General features: G+C 41.3%; 1 pseudogene; it reads left to right on the top strand.

The window, feature by feature from the left end:
• The window catches only part of LOC102839885, a 20,536-nt pseudogene extending 4,359 nt beyond the window's left edge, over positions 1-16,177 (top strand).
• The last annotated feature ends 2,714 nt before the right edge of the window (positions 16,178-18,891 follow it).

The following is an 18,891-nucleotide window of genomic DNA, read 5'->3' as shown; positions in this document are numbered from 1 at the left end:
CAAGTTATATGAATTGTTGAATGTGAAACTGATGATGTGCTCTGTAAACTTTCACTCAATCCACAATAAAAACCTTAAATTAAAAAAAAAAAAAGTACTATGGACTGCCAGAAGAACAAACAAATCTATTTTGCAAGAAGTACAACCCAAATGTTTCATAGAAGCAAGAATAGCAAGACCTCATCTTTATACTTTGGACATGTCCCTGGAGAAGGGCATCATTCTTGCTAAGGTGTAGCATCAGTGGAAAAGAAGACCACCACCCCCCACCAACAAGATGGGATGACACAGTATCAGCAACAATGTGATCAAATAATAGTTGTGAGCATGGCGCAGGACTTGGCAGTGTTGTTTGTTGTACATAGGGTTGCTTTGAGATGGAACCGACTCTATGACACCTAACAAAAACAATAAATCAGATAATGTCAATCTTGTAAAAATCCCTCAAAACCTTCCCATTTCATTTAGAGGAAAATCCAAACTCCTGACTATGGTCTAGATGGACCTATAGGATCTGGTCCTAGCCCACATTTCAGGTTACTGCCGCTTTAGCTCACTATGCTCCAGACACACTGGATTTATTCCATTTCCACCCGCATGCTAAGATCTTCCTTGTTTTGAACGCCTTTGCCTATGTGGTTCCCTTTACCTGAATACTTTTTCTCCGGCTTCTCTGAGGACTGATTCCTTGAGAGTTTTTAGTTCTGTTAAAATGGCACTTCCTTAAAGAGGCCTTCCCTGCCCATCTTTGCTAAAGATGCTCCTTCCCATCATACAATACTGTTTATTCCCTTCTTTAGTACTTACCACAGTAGTAAGGAGCTCTGGTAGCATACTGGTTATGAATTAGGATGCTAACCTCAAAGTCAGCAGTTCAAAACTATGAGCTGTACCACAGGGGAAAGATGAGGCTTTTTGCTCCTATAAAGATTTACAGCCTCAGAAACCCTGTACAGGGTCACTATGAGTCGGAACCTACTCCCTGGCACACCACCACCACCACCACCACCACCACCACCACAATAGTAATTGTTAGATATGCATAGTCATTCAATGTTGGAAATAGTCATTCCTCAGTGGAAAGTAAATTCAAGAAGGTAAGGTCATATAATCTCAATAAATATAACCCACAAATACCCCACTGCCATTGAGTAGATTCTGACTCATATCAACCCTATATAGGGTTTCTGAGGCTGTAAATCTTTCCAGGAGCAAAAAGCCTAATTTTTCTTCCACTGAGTGGATGGAAGGTTTGAGCTGCTGACTTTTTGGTTAGTAGTCCAGTGTTTATCCTACAGCCCCACCAGGGCTCCTTTTAATACATGTCAAATTAATATTTTAACAGCACATATTGGGCAAATATGCAAAAGATCTCTCTAAAGTATTTTTAAATGCCATTGAGAAGACCAATATGAACCTAACCCAAGCCCTCGCATTTTCAATTGCCACATGTGCATGGGACAATGATTAAGAAAGACCAAAGAAGAATTGATGCCTTTGAATTATGATGTTGGCAAAGAATATAAAGCATACCATAGACTTCCAGAAGAATGAAAGAATATGTGTTGGAAGAAGTGCAACTAGAATGGACATGTTATCAGGAGGGACAGTCCCTGGAGAAGGATAGTATGCTTAGTAGAGGGTCAGAGCAAAAGAAGAAGATGCTCAATGAAAGGGATTGACACAGTGGGTGTAACTATGGTCTCAAACATAACAAGGATTGTGAGGCTGGACCAGGACTAGGCAATGTTTTGTTCTATCGTACATAGGGTCCCTGTGAATTGGAATGGACTCAAGGGCACATAAAGATAGCGACAATAATAAGGACTTAACTTAGTAGAGAACTTTCTTGGCCACCACCTGAAATGATAACCTTGACCATAAAAATCAGTCTTTACACTATGCTGCCATTATCTGGGTCTTCTGTTTGTCTTCGCTTCTGGTATCCTCATAGCCACTGCCTCCATCAACCCGTATCCAAAGGGCTTCTCCAGGTTCTGGTAGAGGTCAAATATATCCTTGTTCTCCAACTTCTCCCTTTCTGATGCTAGCCAGTCATCTCTCCAATAGCACGAGTTCTCTCTCCTCTACAACACCTTTTCTCTCTCCCCCATGGTACTCTTTCTCTACTGGGTTTAAGTAATTCATTGGAACCGTTACAAAGAACTTATGGAGGTAACTGTGCTAACAACTTTAATAACAGAAAAAGATAGAAAACAAAGCCTATAGACATAAATAAAGATATGCGAAGGATGAGGTTCAGGAGCGGTCCCTTTATGGGACCTGAAAGTCTAAACAAGGAGTCACCCTTCCCAGAAACCAATGTTCATTTTCACCCAGCAGGAAACTTAATGACATCTCTTGGCAGGCTTGGCTATTGGTCTTGCCTATTACTAGTTCCCCCTAGCTGGGGGTTCAGTCTTTACACTATGGTGCCCCCATCTAGGTCTTCTCTTTGTCTCTGCTTCTGGTACCCTCATGGCCACTGCCTCTATCAATCTTTATCCAAAGGGCTCCTCCAGGTTCTTGTTGATCAGGAAGGAAACCCTATCTGAAACTCCATGTTATAGGGTGTGTCAGTCACTATGCAGGTCCCCCAGCCAATCCATGTAAATATCAACCATAAAATGAGGCCTTCCCAGTCAATTCTGGCAAAGGTCAGACCAGCAGGGCCCATCAGCCAATCTTGGTAAAAATCAGCCCAGGCAGGGGCCCACTATCCAGTCTCTGTAAGGATCAACTACTGGGTGAGACACCTACCAGCCAATTGATGTAAAAGTTGGGATGAGGCTCCTTAGCCTATCCAGGTAAATTAGTTACTGGGTGGGGACCCTAGCCAAATCCAGGTAAAAGTCAACCATGGCAGGGCTCAGAAAACAAACCAAAAGACCAAATTGCTTTTTCATAAGCCATATCCCGTATCTTTCAGTGCTCAGTACATATTTAAAATTTTAAATAAGTAAATTAAAATTGGAGGGTGGTTATGAAAAACTGTTTTAAAGGTGCAAGAGAGGCAACAGAAGTATGGTAAGTGGAAGTTAAAGGTTAAAGAGAAAATTAGGCTCCAAAAGAACTGCAAAAGTCTCCTCCCACTCAAAGCTGTAGCATATGCTTGACTCTGCTACTGGTCTTAGCAACTAAGTCCTAATAGGGCAATCTTAGGCACTGGAATTCTTCTACCACTCCTAACTTCTCTTTTCTCCAGTCCCACTAAAGTGTTATCTAATATTTTGACTCAGTATATTGAAGACCTTTCTACCCATAACTAGGAAGATATCCCAGAATGCAAACGAACCAAATGCAATCGTTTCAAATTGATTCCAACTCATACTGACTCTGTATGGTGTTTTCGAGACTGTAAATCTTTATGGGAGCAGAAATCCTCATCTTTCTCCCCTGGAGCACCTGGTGGACTGGAACTGCTGACCTTGCAGTTAGCAGGCCAATACCGCTACCAGGATTTCTTATAAAACACAATGTGGTTGTTGTTGTTAAGTGCCATCAAGTCGGTTCCAACTCATAGGGTTTCCAAGGAGCAGCTGGTAAGCTTGACCTGTTGACCTTGTGGTTCAAACTGATCTTGAGGTCAAGTGCTTATCTTATGGCACAATAGAGCGGACCTCTCTGGTAGCGTAGTGGTTACGAATCGGGCTGCGAACCTTAAGGCCAAGGCCAGCAGTTCGAAACTACCAGCCGCTCCGCGGGAGAAAGATGAGGCATTCTGCTCCCGTAAAGATTTACAGCCTCGGAAACCCTGTACAGGGTTGCTGTGGGTCGGAACCGACTTGACGGCACTTAACAACAACAACAACATAGGGTTTCCTAGACTGTAAATCTTTACAGAAACAGAAAGCCACCTCTTTTCCCCACAGAACATCTGGTTAAGTTCAAATGTTCAACCTTTTGGTTTATGGGAGAATGCTTTAACCACTGAGCCACCAGTGCTCCTTCCCAGATAGCAATACAAGACTGAAATCAGTACTGACTTGGTGCTTTGCTCCTTGCCAGGGCTGCAGAGCAAGGGCCAGAATAGTTCCAGCCTCTGGAGTGTTGTTGATTCTAGAATCAATGTTTCTCAAATCATGGAGGACTGTCTTTTTAAAAGGCAGATTCTTGGGTTCCACCCCAGGCCTAGTGAATCAGAGTAGGAGGCAGTGGTAAGAAGCCAGGAATCTTCATTTAAAACAAGCTCCTCTGGTGATTCTGATGCTGGAATTACAAAGCTGGAAGATTCTGTTAGAAGAAAGGTGACTGAGTGAGCTGTCTATTCAACAGACAGTAATAATTTCGTTGGTACATCGAGTTTGAGGAAGACTCTGGGAGTGAAGGTTAAGCTGTTGGTACAAGGGCAGCAGGGGCATACATCCAAACTGGTCAAGCCCTTGGCCTTATCCATCAGCTATAAGGCCAACTCTGCCTACAGCATCCAAAGATTTGTTAAAGACCCTAAAAGAATTAGTGTCTCCCTTATTTCTGAGCCCTTTTGATTATCGGGATAAGAAATAGTCCTCCTTCTACACTGTATCAGTTCTATAAATGGTTGGCACCCTACCTGTCTCCACCTCCAACCCAGCCCTCTTTCTTTTCTCTTTTTCCTAAGCAAAATTCTGGCAAACATGCCAATTGGCAAGGAGCCCTGCTCCTTCAGAAAAACCCTCACCTTATAGGAGGTCTGATTCTAGAACCTGCTTGGTGGGCCTGCGCTGGGCAGAACTTATTGTAAATCTACTGCTACTGTTTGGACTAATACCTCCCCAGTCTTGCTCTTCAGTCCCCAAGTGATGACATTCCAGTGGTGCAAGACACAGTCCCTGTCTAATTACACTCAGATTTTGAAGACAGTAAAGTGGTGTGGACTCCCTCAGGCTACAAGACAGTTCATAAACATAAGATATTATTATCTCACTATTAAATAAACAGTACAACGATTAAGTTTTATTTGAAAAATGAATCAGCTTCCTTTACACTGCTGGATGTTCTCAAATGAGGTACTGAACTTCATTTTTAATGCCTGTTGAGTAAACATCTCACTCAGCTGCATTTCTCCTAGCAGAATCTTTTAGCTTTGCAATTCCAGTAACCTCTTCAATTCTGGCGAGGCCTAGGCAGGCTAAATCAGTCAACCTCTTTCCCCTACACAACAGAGACAAAATTCCTGGCATGGAGGTTTCATTGCCACTGCATGAGTCACAGGTAGCTTCATCTTCTCATGCCATACCAGACAACTCCAATTCATGGTGACTCCATGGGTATCAGAGAAGAACTGTGCTCCATAGGTTTTTCTTTTTTTTCCAACTTTTTATTGTGAATTGAATGAAGGTTTACAGAACCGATCAGTAATGTAACATCACTTATTCTACTTCCTCCCTGTGTTTCCTGTTTTACTTTCTCCTTTCTTAACCCTTATGAACTTTGTCCTTGGGTAACTGGTGCCCCTTGGATCTCAAATGTTTGATTATTCTAAGGTGTGCATGCCTCACTAGTGTTAGTAATACCCTTTTAGATCTGTGTGTTGACTGGAGTCCTGGTGTGGCGCTGTGGGTTAATGCACTGTACTGCAAAGTCGGTTTGAACTGTAAGGGCGGCGGTTCAAACTCACCAGCTGCTCCTTGGAAACCCTATACAGGGTCACTATGGGTCAGAATCTATAGCTATGGGTTGGAACAACAACAACATTGTATGGCTGAAAATTGAAACATCAGAGTGAGCTCATTTCCAGACTGTAAGGGTGACTAAAGACCATAGTCTCAGGGATTCTACCTATCTCTGTCCAACCTGTAAGCCTAACTATTTGTGTCTGAGTTGTGTTCCACATTTTCTCCCACTGTATCCAGGATCTTCTAATATCTCTTTCAGAGCAGTTGGTAGTATTAGCTGGACATCATTTAGTTCTTCTGGTCTCAGGGTCATGGAGATTGGTTTCACCAGGTCCCTTAATCTATGGACTAATTGTTTCCGTGGGTCTTTTCTTTCCTCTGGACAGGGAGAGACGAATAATTGCCTCTTAGATGGTCACATGCAAGATTTTATGACTCCCATCACTGCTCGCCAAAGTTATGTTTTAGAGCATTATCTTTGTGGACTACGTTATGCACATTGATGATTGATTTTTTTTTTTTTTTCAGAAGTAGATCTCCAGACCTTTCTTTTAAGGTGCCTCTGGCTGGACTTGAACCTGCAAATTTTGGGTTAGCAACTGAGTGCATTAACTCTTTGCACACCCAGGTTAACATGGTGGTGGTGGTGGTGTGCCGTGGAGTCGGTTCCGACTCATAGCACTCCTGAATAGGGTTTCCGAGGCTGTAAATCTTCACAGGAGCAGAAAGCCTCATCTTTCTCCTACAGAGCAGCTGGTGGTTTCGAACTAGCTGAGCTTGAGGTTAGCGGTCTGACTCGTAACCAGGTTAACATTTTTGTTGTTGTTGTTAAGTGCCATCGAGTAGATTCCGACCCATAGTGACTCTGTATAGGGTTTCCAAGGAGTAGCTGGTGAGCTTGAACCACTGACCTTGCAGTTCAAATGACTACAGTCTGAGGCCTTAGCCCAAAGCACCACGCCAGGACTCAGGGTAACATTGTTGTTGTTGTTGTTAAGTGCCGTCGAGTCGGTTCCAACCCATAGCGACCCTGTACAGGGTTTCCGAGGTTGTAAATCTTTACGGGAGTAGAAAGCCTCATCTTTCTCCTGTGGAGCGGCTGGTGGTTTCGAACCGCTGACCTTAAGGTTCGCAGCCCGATTCATAACCACTACGCTACATAATACTAAATTATTTGAAGGATTGAAGCAGAAAAGGTTCTTTCTGGATTAGTTTCACAGTCTTTTTAGCCTAGGACTCTTGGCTCTAATGGTCAGGACAACTATGTAGGTTTGGGTAATTTGTTCCATGCATGACATCTACCTGAGAAAGCAAGTGGGAGATGAATCATAACCCAAGCTCTGCTGGCTAAGCTGAGCTCTCTGTGACCTGGGAAAAGAGATGACCTTTTTCTTATTCACAGTAAGAAGTATTTCTAACTCTAATTAATAAAATCTAATTGATTCTAAGGAGTTCTGGTGTGTCACTGTAAAAAAAAAAAAAAAAGCACTGGACTGCTAACCACAAGGTTGGCAGGTCAAACCCACCAGCTGATCCTTAGAAACTTTATACAGAGTCAATGTAAGTTGGACCCAATTTGATGGCTCTTAATAATAACAAAAACATTTGATTCTAATGTGTGTTGGCTAGCTGCAACCCTGAAGAAGGAGGTCTCTGGGCATGTGTTATGAGAGGACCAGTCTGCCTCTGATATCTCAACTTCCATGACAAGATCATATGGTGTCAGGGAAGTAGAGACTGACTTCGATGTGAAGTAGCTGTGTGACCCAACTAGTCCACTCATTCACATCTCCATGCCTCCATTTCCTCATCTGGAAATGAGGTAGCTGTAGCAGATGACTTTGTGAGTAGTATTGCTGAGATGCACACCTCCAGGAGACACCATTCACATTGTTTCTGATGAAACTTGAGCTCTAAATTGACTCTCTAGACATGACTAGATGATGCTAGGGCTGATTGCTCCCACACAAAGTGTTTAAAACAGATTCTGCCCCCTCTTTGAGTCCTCTCTTATATCTAGGGGCCAGTTTGACCTAATCCACCTTTTTTGTTCACAGTACTCAGCTCTTCTATATTCCCACCATATAGCTGTTGAGCTGTACTTACAGTATTTGCTTACTCATTAGTCTCTCTTATTAGACTGTGGTCTCCCCAAGGACATGATGGGCTTTTGTCCTTATTCATCTTCACATGTTTGCCCCTCTGTTCACCCTGCACACCCCTCACACACAGTCTATGGGGCTCCTCTAGGCAAAATGCTTCCAATTAAAGGCTTTTAAGCCTGTCTGATCCGTTGCTCCTGCTCTTGAAACCTAACTCTAAAGGAAAAGATTGAGTAGGATATGGTTACCTGGGAGACAACTGGGAACCACCTGTCTCCAGCCTGGTCCCCTCTTTAGCCCCAGGAGGCCCTCTTCTGACATCCCTTCACAGGTGGGAGGGCCTGAAGGGGTAGACATTAGCTGATATCTTTTAAAGGCTCTTCTCTTTCTGGCTTTCTATGAAAATATCCTAGTTGCCATTAGTAACCAGCTATGCATAAATTTATGAATGCTTCTAACCCTTTTAAAAAAGGGTTTCAGCTTACACTAACTCTTAAGGATAATGAATTCCATATATTTGTTTCTGTTGCATAAAATCACATATATTTGTGTTTTTCTAAATAGAACTCTTTCAAGCGGGCTTTAATAGAGACTCCTGAATTTCCTGACCACATCTGCATTCAGGATCTCTATGGACCTTCCCAGTTCTGTTGTGTCTTCTGCACACAAAATTCTGGGGCAGGTGTCCTTTGTGCCAGGGGAGGTCCTTCCTGAGCAGGACCAGTATTTGGTTGACTCTCCTGAGTACAGGTGAGTACAGGTAGGTGGCTATCCGTGATTTTTGGTTTGTTTGTTTGCTTGTTTTGTTTGTTTGTTTAACCCCTGTGGCAGTATGCTTTTCCCAGACTTTTGCAGTTATCCCTCCCCAACTTTGTTGCTTTCAGCTTGTGTTGAAGTGGTATTTGAGAAGTGGGAAATACACCCCAAACAAACTAGAAAGCTCTCTTGGATCTTGGAAGCATCTTGTAAGGCATTCCAAAAGCTCTCTCTCATCTTCTAGGTAGGTGGAATTTTCTCCTGAGAGCCTAGGGAAGAATGGAGTTCAGGAAATAGCAACAAGATCATCCACCATTTCAAAAAGATTCTCCATTAGCATATGCATAGTTGGCAAACCTACTACAAAGAAAAGAGGTAGAGTGTTGTAAATGAAGAGGTCTATGCCTGGTGCAGGACAATAGTGCTGGATTGCTAGCTGGTTCCCCATTAGCTGAGTTGATCCATCTGTCTTGTGGAAAAATATGAGAAGACATGGCACAGCAAAAAATGAATAATTGATAAGTCAAACCTCCTTCCAAAGAAAGTGACTGCTGATACACGGGAGAAATATGCTTAATTCGGTTGAGGCCTTGATGGGTTGATCTGCTAGATGCTTTGTCTAATAAAATAGGAAGAAATTTTGGGAAGGTAGGAAGACAATCCAGGAGGAGAAAGCATAAAACAGTAGAGAAAGGAGGAGAGGAAGGAACACTACCAGAAGGCTCAGGGCTCCATGCTATGATCCCCTTCAGGGGCCCTCCACATATCATCAGTAAAATGTACCAAGACTTGCTGAATAGTGGGTATTAGTAGATTTCATTGGGAAATCTAAGGGACTAAAGTTATATCTGGTGACACAGGGGAAAATAAAAGAAAAAAGTACATGCAGATGCAGAAGCCAGGAACAGAGTGGAAAGTGAAGGACGAGAAGTGCTCAGAATTGCAAACTCTCCTTCCATCACATTGAGCCTCATAATGACCGTTTGGAGCCTTCTATAGCCTTTCCTGAAGTGCCGGTGTGATGCTGCAGGATAGTGCGCTGGACCACAAAGTCGGCCGTTCCAACCTATCAGCCGCTCCTCAGAAACCTTAGACAGGGTTGCTATGAGTTGGAATGGACTCGATGGTACTTAGCGACAATATGACCTTTGCTGGCAAGAGACTGTGGTCAGACCCATCTGATCCACTTGGTCAAATTTCCCAAATCTGGACTGTCTAGGAAGAGAGTCTGACTCACATTCTCTTTCCTTTTCAGAATTTCTGTCCCTACCCCCAACACAAAAGCCTTGAATTCTGCTCAAAGAGGGACCTGGACAGGCAGCAGGCAAAAGAACCTTTAGCACCTGTTCTCTTGCACAAAAGAAACTACTGGCCTGAGTTAACTAATGAAAGCCACTCAAGGGATTATCTTTTTTTTTTTTTTTTTGCCTATAAGAATGAAAATCTGTGATCCAAGAAGACAGACAGATTTAGTTACAATATTTTCTTTAAAAATGTCACCTCACAGGCTCTCAGAGCCTCTTGAGGCCCTTCCCTGTTGAGTTCATTCTCTTATCTACAGATTTGGCTTGTGCCGGTGTTGGGAGGGGCAGCAGGATAGCGGAATCATTATTTGTGAGGATGCTTTCTCCTGCTTTTCGTCCCAAAGTGGCCACTGAATGCTGCACTGAGCTTGAGATCAAGGCCCAATGGTTCTACGGACCTCTCTTCTGTCAAGTGCTGTTAAGTCATGTGCACTGGGGCACTTCCTCATGCAAGAGCTGAGACAGGAAAATTAAGCAGTGCAGCTATGCCTACTAGGGAAATGAAAGGGAAAGGGAAATCTCAGGCAGGAAGGATGCAATAGCTTCAGCTGCCTTCTCTTCCCCTCCTAGGACTTCTACTCTCCCTCTGTGTCTCTTCTTCCTCCACAGGCTTTCCCTAGCATCTTGACCTGACATGGATGCTGCCACCCTCACACCTGACCACTGACAACCCACTGCTTCCTTATATAACCTGGCCAGTTGTGGACAAATCCCTTAGTTCAGCAGTGATAAGGTGGAATTAGAAATTAAATGCCAATGCACAGAAATGGACATCTTTTGTTGAATCCATGCAAATCTATTCAGAGCTATAGGCCACCCAGCCCCAGTTTCTTTTCCTCATTAAAACCGTGTTTTACACAAGGGGTGAATGCTAGACCAAGCCAAGACTTCAGTCCTGAATTTGCTTAGCAGCAATTGCCTGAAAAATAGAAGATGCCCACACAGAAAAGAGGTAAGGACATATACCAATATAACCCCTAAGCAAATGTATCAACTACCAACATAAATGAGAGTCCTGGTGTGGTGTTGTAAGATAAGCACTGGACTGCTAACTGCAAGTTTGGCAGTTCAAACCCACTATCTACTCCTCAGGAACCCTATACAGCGTTGCTTTGAATAGAAACCGATTCAACGGCATGAAGCACCAGCACAACACCATAAATGAGCCATAGTACCTAGTAATCTTAATACAATTAGTTGAACTGAGAAATATTTTTCACTCTGATAGTTAAGGGCCCAGTTGATTCTACTGGTTTGGTTCTGTCCAGTGAGCAATCTGATTGCTCAATGATGAGTTTCATCAGAAATTCTTGGCCAGGTTTCTACTTCTGAGCTAGAAAGTTTAATATGCTTTGAAAGGGTTTGTTTTTAGTTTTTAAAGTAGCCATAGGCCTTTCCTCTGGAATTATGAGTCTTTTCAGAAATGGGAGCTTCAAAGAAAGCTTTCATTGTATCTAGACTTTGGCCACTCCTATAACTATTTGTTTCGTTTGGTCCATTAATCTGCTTGCTGCTACCTACACAGACAGGAAATGTTGTCTGAAATGGAAATATACAGGCCCTTTGACCATTATCCAAAGTGTTAGATCTTACCTCCTGGAAACTAATGTCTACTAGTAATTGCAATATTGAGGCATACACATAAAGATGCATAAAAGCTATTGGCCTACTGAAAACAGCCAGCCCAGAACGCTAATGCAAACTTGAAAAAGATAGTGGAGTTTATGTGCTTACCCCAGGGAGACCCAACATGCAGCTAAAAATGAGCCATGTATAGCTGAAAGCTGTCACCAAATTTTAATAGGTAAGGAACCTAGTAAAAGTGAAAACAAACTCTTTTTAATGTCCCCCACAAAAAGTATGTCTCCTGAGAAACTAGCAGACAGCTGTGTTACCAAAATCTTCCTTCAATTCCTTATGTGAATCAGACAATGAATGGAATAACTGGCCAGCAGGGAAGACAATGCACTATAGTGGTTAGGAGCTTAAGCTCTGCTCAAAACTCCTCTGTAGCAATTTTGGAAATCAAAGAAGGTAAGGGTACGCCTCTCTCTTAACTTAATTAAACATTTTGAATTTCCATTTTCACATTCATAAAATGGAAATAATAATCGCATCTCTTGGGAGTCTCAAACAAGATAATCCATGAAAGGACTACCAGCAATATGGTAGAGTAGGCAGACACAACTCTATGGACCCTCTACAATGAAGATATGAGAGACTAAATGAAACAGACACAGATTAAAATCTTGGAACCCCGAACTTCAGAGGAAAGTTTAGAGAAGTGAATTGAGTGCTTGCTGGGAGGAGAAGCTGAGCAGGCAGGGCAAGAGAAGGAAACTGAATGGTTAATGGCTGGCCAGACACAGCACGACCATCTTGAACTTTTCTGAGAAGTTTGGACAATAGAAGGTAACCTGACAGGGCAGATTCACACAGGCGACAGGAAAGATGTGATGCTTTCTTTTTTCCACATGCTCCCCTGGTGACCAGAGGTGTGGCCAGCTCCTACCTTCATCCACCCCCAGTGCAGATTCTATTCTCCAGGAGTTTGGAGACATGTGGTTGGGAGCCACACCAGTGTGAGGCGGGAGCCGGCTGCACCACTCTGGTGCCTGGATTCAGGCAGGCTCGGCAACAGACCTACAGAACCCACAGAGCTATGACACCAGAATTAGTCTAGCAGAAATCTTTACAACCAGCCACCCTGCCATCAGTTGCTCTGTGATCCTAACAGACAATGAAACATGCACCATCAAGGGCCTCCACTAACTACTTCCAGATGAGTGCCCTGAACATAGAGAACACTTAGGGAGAAGAAAGATGAAAAGAGAAAGAGAGAGTAGTAAAGAAAGATCAAAAGGGAAAAAGAAGAGGGGAAATTAGAAACAGAAGAAGAGAGGAAGAACAAAAGTGAAGATAAAAAGAATAAAATTCCATAGAATGTAAAGAGAAGAAGGAGAAGGAAAAAGAAATAAAAACAAATAATGAAAGGAAAAGAGTTAAAAATAAAACATCACCACCAACAACAAAAAACAGTGCAACTGTTGAAACTGGAGAGAAGAAAACTCTCGGGGGCGGGGGGGGGGTGCTCCTGCCAGTGAAGGAGCTCAAAAGGTGGGTGCAGTAAGGATGAGTGATTTTCAAGAACAGCAAATGGAGAACTGTACATATGCTTCCATTTTCTAACCACACCCACAGCAGGCAGTAGTTGGTAAGACACTAAGAACACATCAACGTACAATCAACAATTAAACACAAATATGAGAACACCACAATGTCCTGGAGAAAACAGACAATTTTAGCTCACATGAAGAAACTAGAGAGAATGGCGCAAACAAATGTCCTGGATGTAGAGCCAGAAAATGTTTCTGAGGAAGAAAAGGTAATAGAACTAACTGAAAAAAAATTTTTTTAAAGAATAATATTTAGGAACATTCAAAGGACTGACAGAAAGATCAAGGAAAGCAAGGAAAATACAGAAAAGCCTTTAGAATAATTCAGGAAAACACTACAAAAATAAACACAAAATAAATGTTACTTTTGAAACAATACAAAATCTGCAATTAGAAATCCAGAAGATTAATACTAATATGTCAGAAATTGACAATACATTAAAAAGGCAAAGGAATCAATTCAAAGCAATGAAAGCCTGAATTACTGAACTTGAAAATAAACCTCTCAATATTAGTATGCTAGAAGAATAATCAGATTAAAAAATGAAAAACTCTGAAGAAAGCCTAAGCATTATGTGGAACACCATGAAGAAGAGCAACTTACAAGTGATTTGAAGTCCTGAACAGGCAGAGACAATAAAAAGTACAGAGAGCATTGTTGGAAGAAAACTTCCCTAACATCATGAAAGATGAAAAGATAAGCATACAAGAAAGCAAGTGAACCACAAACAGGAAAAATCCCAAAAGAAAATCACCAAGACATATCATAATTAAACTTTCTGGAAAAAAAAAAAACACACACACACACACAAGGAAAGAATCCTGATTGCTTTTGAAAAACTAAGGAAAGCCAGTAAGAATAAGCTCTGATTTCTCAGCAAAAACCATGATCATAAGGGGAGCAAGAAGGCAAGGTGGATGATATATGCAAAACTCTGAAAGAAAAAAATTGCGACCAAGAATAATATAACTAGCAAAGCTTTCCCTGAAATATGGCAGAGAAATTGGGACATTTCCAGATAAACAAAAATTTAAGGAATTTGTAATAACCAAATCAACTTTGCAAAAAATACTAAATGGTGTTCTTTGGACTGAAAACCAACAACAGTGAGCAAAAATCTGAGATTACCATACTTTACAACCTAGAACTCAACCCAGATATGTTGTTTTAAAGTGCTGTCAAGTTCGTTACAACTCATAGCAAGCTTGTACAGTGTTTCTGAGGAGCAGCTGGTGATTTTGAACCACTGACCTTGTGGTTCAAAACGACCTTGAGGTCCAGAGCTTGTCTTACATGGCCACACCAGCAATCCATTCAGATTTAGAAGTATTTAAAGTAAAACAAACCTACAAGACTGAAAATAGGGAACCAGAGTTTTCAATTTATACTGAAGTCAACTACAAACCAAAGAAAGGGAATAGTGCAGACATCAAATTTCCAAATGGCGAGGAATTCAAGCAGATTTAAAGATAAAACAGATGGTTTTAAACAGGGAAAAAATAAATTACATGGTAACATCAAAGAAAATGCATACACCTTCACATAAAATTAAAGGAAAATCAGAAAGATTTAGTAAACACACAACAGCAATGAAAATTAAAATAAAATCCACAACCCAAATGATCGCAGCACAGAAAATTATGTGGAACAAAGAAACTAGCAGCACCACATGCACAAACAAAAATACCACAAAATGACAGGAATCAGTTCACAGCTATCAAAAATTACACTAAATATAAATGGATTAAATGCACAAGTCAAGAATCAGAGAGTAGCAGAATGGATAAGAAAATAGGCTCCTTCAATATGCTGTCTAATAGAGACACATCTTACACACAAAGACAGAAATACGTTAAAAACAAAGGATGGAAAATAATATATCAAGCTAATGGCCATCAAAAATGAGAAGCAGTAGCAATTTTAATCTCTGATAAAATAGATTTAAGGCGAAAGCTGGCATAAGAAACAAAGAAGGAAATTGATTCATGATAAAGGTGTCAATTGAACAAGAGGTTGTTGTTGTTGTTAGGTGCCATCGAGTAGGTACCGACTCATAGCTACCTTATGCACAGCCAACCTCACTACTGTTGGCACGCTTAAGTCCATCGATGCTACCACTTAGCCAATCCATCTCGTTGGGGGTCTTCCTCTATTTTCTGACCCTCCACCTTACCTTCTCCAGCAACTGGTCCCGCCTGACAATATGTCTGAAGTATGAGAGATGAAGTTTGGCCATCTTAGCCTCCAGGGAGCACTCTGACTGCACTTCTTCCAAAACAGATCTATTGCTTCTTTGGCAGCCCATAGCACTTTAAATATTCTCCTCCAACACCATAACTCAAAAGCATCAATTCTTCTATGGTCTTCCTTATTCACTGTCCAGCTTTCGTATGCATATGAGGTTATTGAAAATACCATGGCTTGGGTCAGGCACACCTTAGTCCTCAAGCTGACATCTTTGCTCTTCAACACTTTAAAAAGGTCTTGTGCAGCACATTTGCCTAATGCAATATGTTATCTGATTTCTTGACTGCTGCTTTCATGAGTGTTGATAGTTGATCCAAGAAGAATGAAGTCCTTGGCATTTTCTTCCTGACTAGTGACCTGACTGGTGTTTTTGGTACTGCAACTGCTGATAACTGAAGATATCTTCAGGAACTGCAAAAATTGGGCACCCTGCTCCCAACTTCAAAGCTACAGCTGTTATGTCAGATGATCAGTTCAAAGATATGTTTGTCTGACTACAAAGGAAGATATATTGTGTCTTTTTCTATCCTCTTGATTTCACCTTTGTGTGCCCCACTGAAATCATTGCTTTCATTGACAGGGCAGAAGAATTTAAGAAACTCAACTGCCAAGTGATCGTTGCTTCTGTGGATTCTCACTTCTGTCATCTGGCTTGGATCAACACACCCAAGAAAGAAGGAGGACTGGGACCCATGAATATTCCTTTGGTATCAGACCCCAAGCTCACAATTGCTCAGGACTATGGGGTCTTAAAGGCAGATGAAGGCATCTCATTTAGAGGACTCTTCATCATTGATGATAAAGGCATCCTTCGACAGATCACTGTAAATGACCTCCCTGTTGGCCGCTCTGTGGATGAAACCTTAAGACTAGTTCAGGCCTTCCAGTTCACAGACAAACATGGGAAGTGTGCCCAGCTGGCTAGAAACCTGGCAGTGATACCATCAAGCCTGATGTCCAGAAGAGCAAAGAGTACTTCTCTAAGCAGAAGTGAGCGCCGGGGCCACTTGATTGCCAGGTGGCAGTGATGAGCAGCCTTGAGAAAAAACCAAACCTCTTTTGTAATTTGTTTATGCTTCTAACACAAAGCCTTAGGCTTGACTGAGATGTGGTATGATAGGACAGACCTTTTCTACGGGAGTTGAGTGGTCAACCTTTCTTCTTGCCCTGGTGGAAATGGCCTTGAGCTGTACTGTGGGACAGGTCAGCTGATGTGTATCTTTTATCAGTAGTGCAGTATGAGCCCATTGATCTTTTGTAGTTTCCATTAACCTTGACCTGAGACCTTAATGCTTCTTCTTCATTTTAAGGGGTTTTTACTTTCTGAATTTAAGAATAATTTACTCTTTGCCTGCCCTCTAAAGGGGGAAAATGAAGAGTGAGAGCTGCTGCAGAATGAGGAAATTGCATTGTGGGGAAATTCAGGAAATAAAACAGAACTGTTAAATTTTATTTCACTGCCGCTGGCTGTGGAGAAAAGTGTTGGCCACAGTGCTGTGATTTATGCAGTAGAATGGGTTACAGGTAGGACCCTAATGAAATTACCTGAGCATTTATGTTTTTATGTTAACTCCATTAGGTGGACTGTGTAAGATCAGATACTTGGCCTCTTCTGATAAATGCCTGATGTAGCTGCTTAAAAGAATAAAGTTGTTGCAGGCATCTGTAAAAAAAAGAATGAAGTCCTTGACAACTTCAATCTTTTCTCCATTGATAAAAATGTTGTTTATTGGTCCAGTGGTGAAGATTTTTGTTTTCTTGACATTGAGATGTAATCCATACCGAAGGTTGTGTGCTCTTTGATCTTCATCAGTAAATGTTTGAAGTCCTCTTCACTTTCAGCAAGCAAGGATGTATCATCTGCACATCACAGGTTGTTAATGCGTCTTCCTCCAATCCTGATGCCACGTCTTTCTTCATAGAACCCAGCTTCTCAGATTATTTGCTCAGCATACAGGTTGAATAAGTATGGTGAAAGAATACAACCTTGTCGCACACCTTTCCTAATTTTAAACCATCCAGTGTTCCCATGTTCTGTTTGAACAACTGCTTCTTGGTCCAGTTACAGATTTCTCATGAGCAATGACAAGTGTACTTCGCAATGTTGTCCATAACTTGTCACGATCCACACACTCAAAAAGCCTTTGCATAGTCAATAAAGCACAGGTAAACATCTTTCTGATATTCTCTGCTTTCAGCCAAGATCCATTGGACATCAGCAATGATATCCCTCGTTCCACAGCCTCTTCTGAATCTGGCTTGAACCTCTGGAAGTGCTCTGTCCATGTATGCTTTCAGCCATTTCTGTATTACCTTTAATAAAACTTTACTTGCATGGGATATCAAAGAGGTAGTCCGATGATTTTCTCATTCCGTTGGATCACCTCTCTTTGGAATGGGTACAACTATGGATCTCTTCCAATCAGTTGGCCAGATAGTTGTCTTCCAAATTTCTTGGCAGAGATGAGTGAGTGCCTCCTGTGCCGCCTTACTTTCTTGAAAGATTTCAATTTTTATTCCATCAATTCCTGGTGCCTTGTTCTTTGCCAATTCCTTCAATGCACCTTGGACTTCCTCCTTCAGTATCATTGGCTCTTCATCACCAAATTAGTGAACTTGAAAATAAATCTCTCAATCCTAGTATACTAGAAAAACAATCAGAATAATGAACAAAAAAATTCAAAAACAGCCTAAGAGTTACGTGGGGACACCATGAAGAGGAACAACTTAAGACTGATCAGAATTCCAGAACAGGAAGAGACAATAAAAAGCACAGAGGAAATTGTTGAAAATTTGTTGGAAGAAAACTTCTTTAATATCATGAAAGACAAGATAATAAACATACAAGAAGCTGAATGGACCCCAAATAGGATAGATTCCCAAAGAAAATCACCAAAACATATCATAATCAAATTTCCCAAAGAAAGAATCTTGAGAATAGCTCGAGAAAAATTAAAAGCAACCTACAGAGGAGAACCAGTAAGACTAAGCTCTGATTTCTCAGCAGAAACCATGCAGGCAAGAAGGGAATGGAATAACATATAAAAAACTCTGAAAGAAAAAATTGCCAACCAAGAATCATATACCCAGCAAAGCTGTCCCTCAAATACAATCATGAAATTTGTATGTTTCCTGATAAGTAGAAATTAAAGGAATTAAAAAAAAAAATGCTAGAGAGTGTTCTCTGGACTGAGAACTGCCAACAGCAGATAACAACCTGAGATTAATACATATGACAACACCACTCAAAACTCACTCCAGATGCATGTTGTTGTTGTTAAGTGCTATTCAGTCAGTTCCGACTCAGAGCAACTGTATGAGTCATAGCGACCTTATGAGGAGTGGCTGGTGAGCTTGAAACGCTGACCTTGCAGTTCAAACCAACTTTGCAGTCCAGTGCATTAACCTACAGTGCCACATCAGGACTCCAAAACAAGCCTACAAGACTGAAAATAGGGAAGCAGAGATGTCAATTTATAATAAAGGCAACTACAAAGCAAAAGAGGGAATAGTGTAGATATAGAACTTTGAAAAGGCAAGGAAAACAACTAGATTTCAAAATACAAAAGATTGTTTTAAGTAGGGGAAAATTAATAAATTACAGGGTAACCTCAAGGAAAATGAATAAAACTGCACATCAAAATAAATAAGAGGAAAATCAGAAATATTTAGTAAACAGTAATACAACAGAAATGAAAGTGCAAATAA

The sequence above is a fragment of the Chrysochloris asiatica genome, unplaced genomic scaffold (assembly GCF_000296735.1).
Source record: "Chrysochloris asiatica unplaced genomic scaffold, ChrAsi1.0 scaffold00159, whole genome shotgun sequence".
NCBI classification, from domain to species: domain Eukaryota; kingdom Metazoa; phylum Chordata; class Mammalia; order Afrosoricida; family Chrysochloridae; genus Chrysochloris; species Chrysochloris asiatica.
This window is presented reverse-complemented; position numbering and strand designations above follow the sequence as displayed.